Source organism: Phalacrocorax aristotelis, chromosome 11, assembly GCF_949628215.1.
Source record: "Phalacrocorax aristotelis chromosome 11, bGulAri2.1, whole genome shotgun sequence".
Lineage (NCBI taxonomy): Eukaryota > Metazoa > Chordata > Aves > Suliformes > Phalacrocoracidae > Phalacrocorax > Phalacrocorax aristotelis.
The window spans coordinates 23,027,916-23,039,658 of record NC_134286.1 but is presented as its reverse complement, the minus strand read 5'-3'; the positions used below and the strand labels follow the sequence as shown (position 1 = coordinate 23,039,658).

Genomic DNA, 11,743 nt, shown 5'->3' with positions numbered 1-11,743 from the left:
GCTGATTTTAGTCCATAAAAATCCTTCTCTGATGGAAAGTCTGCAGCAACAGCTTCGAGCAGTCAGTTAACCTCACCGGGGCTCCGGGATATTCGCGAGGCTTTTTTTGAATGCTCGTTGGTAGCTATAACAGCTTGTACAATGCAGGAACGCCTGCTTTCCTTCTCTGTCTTGCTTTCTAAATGCTTATTTCTCAAAAGCAGGGGGACGCCAGCCAGGCAGAGCTCAACCACCGTGTACGCTGGGCACTGAAACGCAAGTCTGAGAGGAAGGAGAAATAAATGCTCTGCATTTGCTGTCCTTCTTCGAGCCTTACCAAGGGTCTCGGCAAGCAACCAGGAGAGGATTCTTTCATTTAGTACGCCGTCGCACGTCACAAGATTATTCTCCACCATTGTAATCTCAAGTGCACTAACCGTTGCCTTCCGGCACCAGCACCTGCTCAGGGAGATGATCCCCACCTAATGGATCTCATGAGTCCGCATTTTCACCTTGTATTTAATTTTCAAGCTTTTCTTGACCTACTACTCCTTGCTATAACCTCTGGCTATGTAACTGCAACCAGAGCTGTAGTCTTACATTTACCAGCAGCGTATCTAGACACACAGTTTGCTACAATACCTTGTGTTTGCTGCGTCTGACACAATCTCAGACCATAACTTTAAACATTCCAGTAGTTTAAAAACATGATGCTAGCAGATATAAATACCTTTTCATCCACAGAATTCGAAGCATCTCACAGATGTATTATCACCATAACTATTTTTTCAGCAGAGAGGGTAATATTTAATGTACAGAGAAAAGATTCTTAGTTCAATTCTTACGTTAGAACTGAAGGAGACGACACAGCAGCAAGCATCCAACTCTGTGTTCTCCGAGAACAACGTGGTTTCAGGACTCCACCTCAAAATTGTTCAGCAGCAACAAGAAACCAAGTTTCCAGCGCTGTGCAAGAAAAGTGACAGCCAAGTGAATTAAGTAACTTGTTCAAGATCATTCCAGAAATCAGTTTCAGTGCTGGGAACAGAACATACTTTGTCAGCTTGCCTGCTGTTTACTATATTCAGTGACCCTCGTGGCTCCTCCACGGCTCCCACGACCAGCCTGCCTCTCCTCTGTCTTCATTCCCTCCCAATTCTTTCCTTTCTTGCCACATCCTCCCCGGTTCCCTTACGGGAAATGGTGCATGTTGAGCAATTTTAACCACCCCTCCATGTCAGTCCTGCCAATTCCATTTTTATTATCTCTCTGACTTTTCACTTTGGCACAGAGGCAACAGAATTGAACGGAAATACTGTGACTCCAAGTTTTCTGCAGGTTAGAATGACAGAGACTTGGAGGCATCCCATCACCCCTCCGGCCTCGGGTGCCGGCAGCCCCCAGGGCAGACACAGGCTGCCTCCCCCCCAGACCATTCCTCCACCCGCATGTTCCCTCGGGGGCAGGCAGCCTGTTCCCTCTGTCTGGCGCTGCCTGGCACAGCTCCCGGATTACCAAGATTACCAATGACTGGTTTCTGCACATTTTTGTCCTCCTGTACACTGAGCCCTCTGTAAGAAGTAACCCCGAATCAAAGCCCAAATCTCCCATATTAAGTATAAGGCAGTCGTGGAGAAGAGCAGGATTTCCTGCAGCTCTGTTGATGGCTTTAAAAATTAATTCATCTCACAGAAAAAACTGAGGGATGCATCTTGCTCTGTTACATACAAGTCTCATTTTAGACTTAGCCCTGAGAACAGAGCTGACCCAGAGCAGACAATTCAAATTCCCTTTCTATATGGACCGATTTTCTTCGGCTGTCATCTACAAGCCAGTCCGGCTGCAGATCCCAGAAATGATCTGTTCACAGATGCTTCATTATGGCACCTAGGAAGAAATCAGCAGGAAGTTTACAAAATATATCAGCCAGAAGCTGCCCTTGGCCATCATTCTCATGATAAGAGGAGACCTAGGAGGTTCAAATGCAAGAAAAACTGGCTTCAGAGACTCACCAGCCTGCTGTATGCTGCAGGATATCCAGAGGCAACAAACCACGTCAAGCACGCAAGATGAGTTCAAAGCGTGCAAGAGCTGAAGTGATCTGCAGAAGCAAATCAATACAGACGCTCCCGTGTTAAGCAGCCACATGAGAGATTAGCAAAGATCAGTACCTTAATGAAGAAAATCTTTTGAGAAACAGGAGAATGAATCGTATTTATGCTTCGTACTGGCGGTCGAGGCAGAGCTCGCCCAGCAGAGGTGCTGTATTTCCACAGATCTCCCCATAACGTCGTGACCTATGAAACATCAAGTAGCTGCACTGATAAATTCTTTGACAGAGCTAGATTGGAAAGGTACCTTTGCAAAAGTAAATACATGTAACTTGTGTAAAGCAGAAGAAAAAATGTCACAGTCCATGATAGGGCAAGAAAAACAGCTCGGAGTAAGATGCAAAACCTCTAAAAGCAGGTTGTGTTAACAACAACCAAGCTGAGGAGGTCATGATAACATCTGCAAAGCACTTTTGCTGCCTGGGCAACCCTTTAAGCTTGCGGTACGTTTGTGCAGAGCAGAGGGGTGGGGGTGACTTTATGGATGTTTATGTGTTCGTGGCAAAACAAAAGGGAAAGAGAGGAAGGAAACATCTTCCAGCTTCAGCAAGTTATATTGGAAAGGCGCTACCGTGTTCCTTTAACAAAACAAAAAAAAAAAGCTGTTCTACTCAGCTGCTAAAATCCTGTCTTAGATTTCAAAAGTGGGGTGCGATGCTATTTGTGGAGACGGGACCCCGTTATCCTGCGCGCACACTTGCAAGGAGCCGGCACCTCTGGAGGGAAGCGGGCCAGCTGTTTCACAAGCGAACAGCTATTGCCACGGATGGAATCTTAGACAGCGCACCAGGTATTAGAGCCTGGCTGACTGCCTCTGACAGGTCTCCTCCTTTGGGATATTCTTCCTCTCCCTGATGCAAACCATGTTTCCATTAGACTCGGGAGACTAACTGCGATTTCAAACACACCAAGAGGGACAAAGCTTCCCCCAAACACGTGCACGCGTAATGCGTCTTCAGTGTTTTCCAACCAGCAGACGTTTGCCTAATTTTATTCAGTCAAAATGGTTTTGCTCATAAGTGCCTTGATGGACACTTTCCGCAGAAGAAATATCCCAGATCGAAGTCGCCGATGCAAAACTACTCGAAGCCTCATCCGAGCCTTCCTCTCGTTTTAACACCAGTACAGAAACTTTCTTTATGAAAGTACCCGGGTTTCCAGCTCTGCTGCACGCAGCACGTGTCCGACAGTCCTCTGGTGAATCACCTAGTTTCAGTTAAAACCAGAACAAAACCATCCCACCTTTTGCTTAGAATTCAATCCCCTTCCACTCCGTAAGATGGTTAGGGTTGCCAGTTATTAAAAAAATTACAAAAATCCTAAAAACCAGCAGCATTTCTTCCCCAGAAGGGGATTCACTGTTCCCTCCCAGCTTACTCTTCACTATTAGCCTTGCACTAGCACCCAGCGAGCAGCTGGGCGAGGTCTAAGCTATGTGGTAAAAACCAGACAGTGCTGCTCCCTGCCCCGTTGACTACCCAGGGCCTGAGCGTGATGAGGTCCATTTGCTCCTCTGCACCCTCGGGTGTCCCCCGGCTTCACGGCTGCTCCCCGCGGCCCCTCCGGGAGGCAGAGGGAGCGGTGGGTGGAGGCGGTGGGGGTACTTCACTGGCACATCTTCAAGAAATCGTTCCTACAGCCTTTTCTCCTTTGCAAGGCTCTCCTCGTTTCACTCTTTGCAGTATGCTTTTCTCTAATTTTCAACAGGAAGAATCCGTTCCAGAAGTGCCTTTTATTTACCTCGCTCAGCGCAGTCCAAGATATGGTGTGAAAAAGCTCCATTTCCCCTGTTTCACCTGGGCGCCTCACAGAAACTGCCGGCAGCGTACCAAACACACGGAGAATTTCCATCACGGCCACGACCCGCTTTGCTTTACAGCAAAGGCTACAGGAGTCCATACTGCCAATGTAGAAAGCAGGAGAAATTCCGCATCATCTTGGTTTGAAGCTGACAGGAGGAAGCGCGATGCTCGCCCTTCCTCAGCCGCTTGTAAGATGAAATACTGACACTTTCCCATAGGACATAACCCCCCCCCAAATCCTGCTAAGGATTCTGGACTGACAGACATTAAGCCTCAGAAGAATTTCCACAGAGGCTACGTCCAAATGTTACAACGCTAAAAAAGCCTGTTAATGCTATAATAATGTGACATAATGTACCAGGGCAATTACACACAAGAGCCCTGCACGGTGGTAGTGCCAGACACCGTGCACCGCTCTGGCGCATGCGGTTGAGGAAGAGTGAAGAAGGACAAATGTTTACGCTGCTTTTGTGACCACGAAGACCAAAACCATGACCGAATTCCCGAGAGATGGATGTTCAAAGGAGACCAGCTTCAACGAGCAGCTGAGACTAACGCGTTTTCCAGCACCAGCTCTCTCCTCCTGCTGTAGCCTCCTCCCTTCTCAAGCGAGCTGCGCTCAGCTCCGTGCTGCTGCAGCTGCCCCACCACCAGCACCCGTGCCAGCGACTTGAAAACAAATTCAGCTCCACCCTTCACTTCCCTGTACACACACCTTGTTGCTTGAGGCAAAAAACATCTCAGCCCACATCTCTCTTGCCACCGAGCAGCAACAGCCCAAGAGGAACTATCACCTCTCGCTTGGCGTCCTTTGGCACCTCGATGCGTACTCGCAGCAGAGCCACCGCGGACGCACGGGGGGCTCTTCGGGAGCGCAGCCTCCCTGCCGTAGCTCACACTGAGCTGGAACGAGCCATCGCTTACCCGGCCCCCTCATACATTTCTTCTCCTGCCAGCATTAAAATTGTCAGATTGGCATTTTCAGCGTGAGTCTGCCAAGATGAACTTGAACTACACGCGCATCTGTCTTCTTCACATCAGCGTGAATCTTCTTTCATTGCTTCCAGGGCTGTTAATCCTTCTCCTCTGGGACTGCACCAGGACGGTCCTTTCTTCTTGAGGATAATCGGGCTGTCAGACAGGATTCTAGAAAGGACAGAACAGTTCCTTTAATTTTCCTTTTCTTTATAATTAGGTATTCAGTCCCATCAGAGCAGAAGAAGGACAGACAAGAGTTCAAGGACAATTCTGGCATTTTTTTAATGGCATTCATAGGTCACGGTTAATCAGAAGCCCATTTCAGAACTTACAGTTAAGAGGAATCCTGAAGATAAAGCTACCAATTGTTAAAGGAAGGAACCAGAGGGGGTAGGAGAGAGGAAAAAAAGTATTCGCTCTCAGCAAACCTCTAACACAGAACTCTTCAGACACCCAAAAATGGGGTGCATAAGGCAGCACCACAGGAGGACCTTCAGAGGGCCACAGGCTTATGGAATGGTTCCCTTCGGTGTCCCTTTGGCCGTAAGACCTGCATCCCACTAGCAACGTAAATCACAGAAGAACTAGGCTGCAGTGTATGAAAGCAGGCACTTACACGAATCATTGTGATGCCTCGCGATGGCTAGACACAGGCATAGCACAACACTCAGCGCAGCAGTGGCATGCACGTTCTGGCTGCCTTCGGGACAAGAAGAGGAGAAAGAAGGTATTTCCTGCTACGCCGATCTTTTTTTCCCCCATCTACGCCGCAAATACAAACTCTGATGAAATGCAGCCGCTTCTGGAAACACAGAACACAAAGCAACTGGGTTTTTTAACATGAGGGAGGGAAAACACAGGGGACTTCCAGTTTGACTCCGTAAGACACCCCAAAAACTAGACCTTACAAGCAGCTATGTCTACAGAAAGTGAAAGACCATAATTCACCGTGTCACCTGAAAAACAATTTTCAGCAGTATACGGCTGCTAGCAGCAAAGTGTCTCGCTGGTTTATTGGTAAATCACAAGAGAGCATCTTCAGCTGAAGCATCAATGCCAGGCAATGATTTCTACACAATCCTGTGCTCACAGCCTTGGAAAATTGCCTGGGTGTCCCAGCAGAATCAAACAAGATAACGAGAGAGTGATTCAAGTAATGAGTAATAACAAGGCCTGGAGAAGGCTGCCTGCTTACAGACAAACGTGATATTTGCAGTAATTAATAAATGTGACAAGACAGCAAGTTGCTGACAGTAGAGTAAGCATGAGCGGGTTACAGTTCGGATCTGACGCACTTTAAAGTTTCCACTCCCGATTTTTAAGTTCTGCATTATTTTTTTTTAACTTTTTTTTTTTTTAAAGGTGAACTCAAATCTGGGTTCAGCTTTTCACTTCACCAGAGATGAAGAAGATTTCGGGTTAGAATTTTTGGACTGAACCTACCACAGCTTTAAACAAGGGCATTCAGCCTGACAAAATTCACCTACTCTACCACCTGAGAAAATACTCATTGCAAGGTGAGGTTAGATTGAATCCTCCCATAAGAAAAGTCATTTATTCTGAGAACGACTTCTCTCTAAGCAGCAAATCAGAGCAGTCTGAGACTAGTTTTCTATTTTCATTGCCAGGGCAGTTTCAAAAGACCCGTGTTCATTAGCAGCCCCTACTAGTCCCTGCAGGACCTGTATCCAGACGTACGTGGGAGAATGAAATGCAGTACTGGCCCTGAGGAGCATTCCTGAACTTCATTTTTTATTATGACAATTCACCTAGAAACTTTTAACCACGACAAAGTCATCCCTGGGACAGACAACATATAAACTATCCTCAGAAAGGAATTCCCTGCTCCAAAGCTGTTACAACCTCGTAAGTAAAGTGTAAGAGAGGAACGAGAGCTGATCTTTCAAGACCACACAGCGGCTCAGCAACACGACTGGGATCCAAACCTGAGTTTTTCTGGCTCCCAGGCTATAATTCCATCAGCCAGATCGAAGGAAAGCAGCACGGATATTTTCACTCGGGTAATCTAAACGCACATCACCCAGCCCAGGCTCTTCAGCATCAGCCAGTGAAACGGAGCGTACCCCCAAATAAATGCCGGCCCTCCCGCATCACGGCGGGAGGATGCACCTAACAGGGCGGTTTCTCGCTAGGCAGCTGTGGTGAAGAACAACCCGTGGGCTGAGGCTTGCTTGTCCATCCGCCCGGGGATGCTGAGGCCGCCCAGAGGCAGCAGCACCAGCCCCGCGCACATCGCCTCAGCTCGGGGGGGCACGGAGGAGAGGAGGGTGCTGGGGGCTCTCCATCCTCCTTGTGTAACCACACCATCAGGCCACAGATTCCCCCTCGGTTTTTATCCTGGTGACAGAAGGTGAAAGCTTGCTATTCCCAGGCACATTTATTTATCACTTCATTCTGATCTCCATAGAAACAAGTCATGATATTACCGGCTGCAAAAGGGAGGTTGGGAGGTCTGCAGAAGCTGCTGGGAGCCAGTGGCACAGAGCAGAACAAATGCTAGAACTAGAAAAGTGTAATTTCTCTGCAAAGAACAATGAAATAAGCGGCAGGAGAGTTGAAAAGCGCTAAATGTGAGAGGCCTGAACTTAATACCACTTCAATTATTTAACAAGATTGTCTCGTCTATGTATTTGGATGAGTATGATCAAACCTCAGGACTGCTGAGGTCGGCTCATCACCACTTACAGACAGTGCTGGCATATTGTATCTCTGTGCCCACCGGGCACCTTTGGATTGCTTTTTATCAGCCTTCTCTAGAAAAGATGAAAAAGGAAAAAAAAAAAAAAAACAAAGCCAGATGCTCAGGGCTGAGCTTGATCCTACAGAACTCAGCGACATCAGGTGAGTCCAGACTTGGCTCTAAACAAATAAACACAGATGACAGTAATAACACAGAAATATAGGTTGTGAATGGATGCCGTGCAAGCCTGCATCTGGCGTCGGGGATAGTTTTGCTAGGGACCAGAGCCAGGCCGTATGGTTAGCTCAGTACCATTACACTCTCCTGAGCTATTTAAATATCTGAATTGGGACGAATGTGAAATGTCCTCCCTTACCCATTTTGTAAGCTAGAGAAATATTAAGTTAAAAAACGTCTTTCAGACAAGGACCACCGGGGTCGGTAGGAGACACTGATCTGTCCCACCTCCGGTATTTGATGTTTCACTTACAGACGACCGTCAGCCACTGCCCAGGCTAAATGCGTACAAGAGTTAGCCCCTTCTTCAGAAGGAGCGGATGGGAATGTCCCAACAGATCTTCTGTCTTTGCACCGCCTGATGTGCCTCCCTCGTACCACGTGGTAACCACACCCGCAGCAACCTCATCGCTGAATTTCTTGACACAGCTTGTGCACGTCTCAGGCCGTACCCCAGCTGCCTAAGCTCTCTCTCAGGGAAGGCTCACAGCAGCCTGTTACTATTTATAAGAATCACAGGCTCTGTTTTCATGGCCAGAAAGAACCATCTGAATCATTTAATCCGATCGATAACAAAGAGCATAAACTATATCCTTGATACAACCTCTTGTCTGAGCCACCAAATAGAGTCTAGAAGGTGAGCCCAACCAAAAACTCTCGTTCTAAGAAATAATTGCAATGCCTGGACGGGGTTTCCTGCAATTCATCACTGGTGTAATTAAAAATGAGACCCCTACCTCCAGTCTCTCTTCAACTCAGATTACGTTACATATTTGTGTGCCACGCTGAAGGGCAAACCAAGATTTGTTCCCTGGGCACGGACTGTCATGAAGCCACTCAGAATCTCCGCTTGCTAAATTCAGTATATTCGGTTTCTGGAGTCTTTTGGTAGAAGACCAGAAACCCAACTGATGGAAACATTTGCTGCTGTATTTCACAGAATAAACATAGGGTAGTGGTGGGTATCTTAAATATCTGTTTGCTCATTTTGCCTTTGCTTCAGACAGGCCATTCCCACTGCACTAAACTGCAAAGATTTTTCCACAAGTACATAGCAAATATCTGAATTCTCTGAGACGGAAAATTGTCAGTGATCTCACAGTAGACTGAAAAGACACTGAATCTTTAATAATCAGGTCTTTAAGAAAGGACTTATTATTTCTTAGTACTGAAGTGCCGAGTTATTCAAAGTTTTCAGCTGCTACAAAGTCAGTATTGGTCCCAAAAGCTCACAGAAGGTGCCAGAGAGCCTTCCTAGAGGCTGCTTATGAGCCATGAATTTTATTTTACTTTTTTTAAATTTAATTTGGAATAACACGTAAGACTTGCAGGATGCATGTGTGGCATCAGTGCAAAGTGGCTTGTTTATTTGTTTTCTGGCCAAAAAGCAGCAGGTGCTATTACTGAGAACGTCTTGAACACAAAGAATTGCAAATGAATTCTACCTCACAAAGAGGTCGGGGACAGATTTTCCAAAAGCAGCTCTGATATATTTGCAAATTACGCGCAGGATCGTGAGCATCACCGGCGCTTCCACCACACCCACGTGCAACCTGCCGTAACTCTCGACACGAGGGGTTCTGCAGGCCCAGGTATCATCCTGCCAGCAGCAGGTTTGCTCGGACACTGCCAGCAGCAGAGTATATTTATTGTTGTTTAAGTACTTTTAGAGCTGTCACGCGCCTGCGTTTGAAATGTCAGCCCAAAATGTAAATTGGAAAAGTCAATATCCATCCGCTTATCTTTACGAATCTAAAATCTAGAATGCTCAAAAGAACAACGGGTCTGTTCTTCAGTTTACACAGAAGACGCCGTAGCAAGTTTTCAACCCCAGTACATTATACCATGTATATATGATGAAATGTACGTTCAAAGGACGTCACCCCGACGGGGAAGTGCTGCAGAGTTTAGTGAGAAATACAAACCTACTGACCGTTTTAAATGATGCTCGAGAGTCCTGTGCCAGATGAGATTTACACCAGCTTTGTACCTCGTCTTTCTCACACCCAAGTGTACTATGGTGGAGACAAGCCAATGAGGATGCAACATAAACATGCCCAGAGGCAGCGCATCCATATTGCCCCACCGAAAAGAAAGAACAAAGAAAGAAATCGGAACTAATTAGTACTGTGATGTGTCTGAGGCTAGATTTAGCATCATTCAACAACCACAGGCAGCAGAGGAATGAAGAAAAATGGAGCCAATTTGTGGCTCGGTATTTATTAGCATTTAGATAACACGCCCCATCCATCATATACGAGGCATGTTTCAAAAGTACCAGTGCTCCTGCGTCCTGAGTGCCCAGAACCCTTGTAAATCGCCTTCCCCAGATCTTGCTGAGAATAAAACACATTCATCTGGATGCAACCGCTGGGGGAAGACATTTTTTTCTTGTGAAGGAAATAAAGACTGATGATACAAAGGAGTCATAAGAGGCTGCAGATTAAGACAGAAGGAATCCACTCCTTCCCACTGATGTACATCTGTGATTTACAAGGCGCTAAACACAGCCACGGGATTATGGGAATAAAATCCCAGTTGACATTGGCAGAGACAATTTGAAAGCATTTAAAAATCTTCAGCCAAGTCGGTTCCTCCATTAGCCAGCTGTTATTTAGCAGGACAGAGAAAGGGAACCCCAAGCCTACAGAAAAGGGCCTGCAGAGGTTCCAGAAAGGAAAACATCAAACAGGATAGCAAAAAAGTTCGATTCCTCTCTTTATCCAGAAGATAAGTAACCGCGGACAGCACCAGATTTAGAGAGGTCTGAAAACCAGATCCGCTTCCAGCTGTTGCGACCACCCGCTCCTGGAAGCGCTCCAGACAAGAGGTCTGGAATGAGTCTTGTACGCGCCGTTTAAAGCACGGTTTAATTCCTGCAGGGCCGTCGCTTCGCAAAGAATGGGTTCGTACCATCACTTACTGCTTAGCGTAGAGGAGATGGGGCAGAGGTTCACGGCTTCAGCGCAATCTTGGAAAGCACGTTGTTTTTCTCCATTTTTCAAGTTTCTTCCCCAGGCACTCCAAGTCCAGACTCCCAGAAATCTCATCAATTTTTGACTCAATAAAACCCTAAGTGGCTGAAATTAAAGACACAGAAAATTAAACATACACTTAGGCGCTTCGATAAATCAAGACCTATAAAAATTAAACACCAAATGAATCTTTTCATGTAGATTTCTGCTTTGCTGAAGTTTTAATGAGTTTTGACCTTTCATCCCACTTCAGCATGGGAGACACATTAAAAAATCTTACATAATTTCCAGAAAAAATAACTTCTTGCCTATCTTTACGTAAGGAAATAAATTCTTCTGAGTCCTAAGTAGCTGTCACCTTGAAAACAGTCAGGCTGTTCAGTATTTGAGCAGCTGTTAACTAAAAACAAACAAAAGAACACAAAGCAACCCATTTCATAATGAGCATCTATCTGTAACAATCACAAATCATTAATGTGGTTAATTTATTGACATAACAGCGACATCAGACTTGGTATTCCTAGCACAGACACGTAATGTCTCAAGCTATTTCTTTATTTACTTGCATAATCTTTGACAGCAGAGTCAGGTTAGATTTCTGAGTAAAATGGCAATTCCTGGGCCGTTACCGGTGGATACAGGGACCCAATAATGGCGACCCAAGAATTAACTCACAAAGCATATTTGACAAATAGAAGAGCTTCAAACTCTGCGGTGGCTCGGGACTAAAACAGAGAAGGAGGTTAGCAAATAGGAACATTTTAATTCCGGAACGATGCCATGCAATTAATATCAGTGCCATACCACCACATAGCCCAGAAACAATTAGGATATGCCGAACGAGTAGTTATGTTTACTGACATTTCTGTGCTACCAAACGCTGGAGATAAAATATGCTTAAAATAGCAGGAAATTGTGGTTCCATATAACGGTGTCTTCAAAGTTCAGCATCTCCCCTTT

At 46.0% G+C, this 11,743-nt stretch overlaps 1 long non-coding RNA gene across 1 annotated transcript in view; it reads right to left on the bottom strand.

Annotated features, from left to right (window-relative positions):
• The window catches only part of LOC142063025 (uncharacterized), a 38,392-nt gene extending 27,497 nt beyond the window's left edge, over positions 1 to 10,895 (bottom strand). The window contains exons 1-3 of the long non-coding RNA XR_012662613.1: positions 10,732 to 10,895; positions 5,487 to 5,672; positions 4,817 to 5,038 (exon numbers count right to left, since the gene is read on the bottom strand). This is a non-coding gene — a long non-coding RNA (uncharacterized LOC142063025). The remainder of the gene's footprint in view (positions 1 to 4,816; positions 5,039 to 5,486; positions 5,673 to 10,731) is intronic.
• Between the last annotated feature and the right edge of the window lie 848 nt (positions 10,896 to 11,743).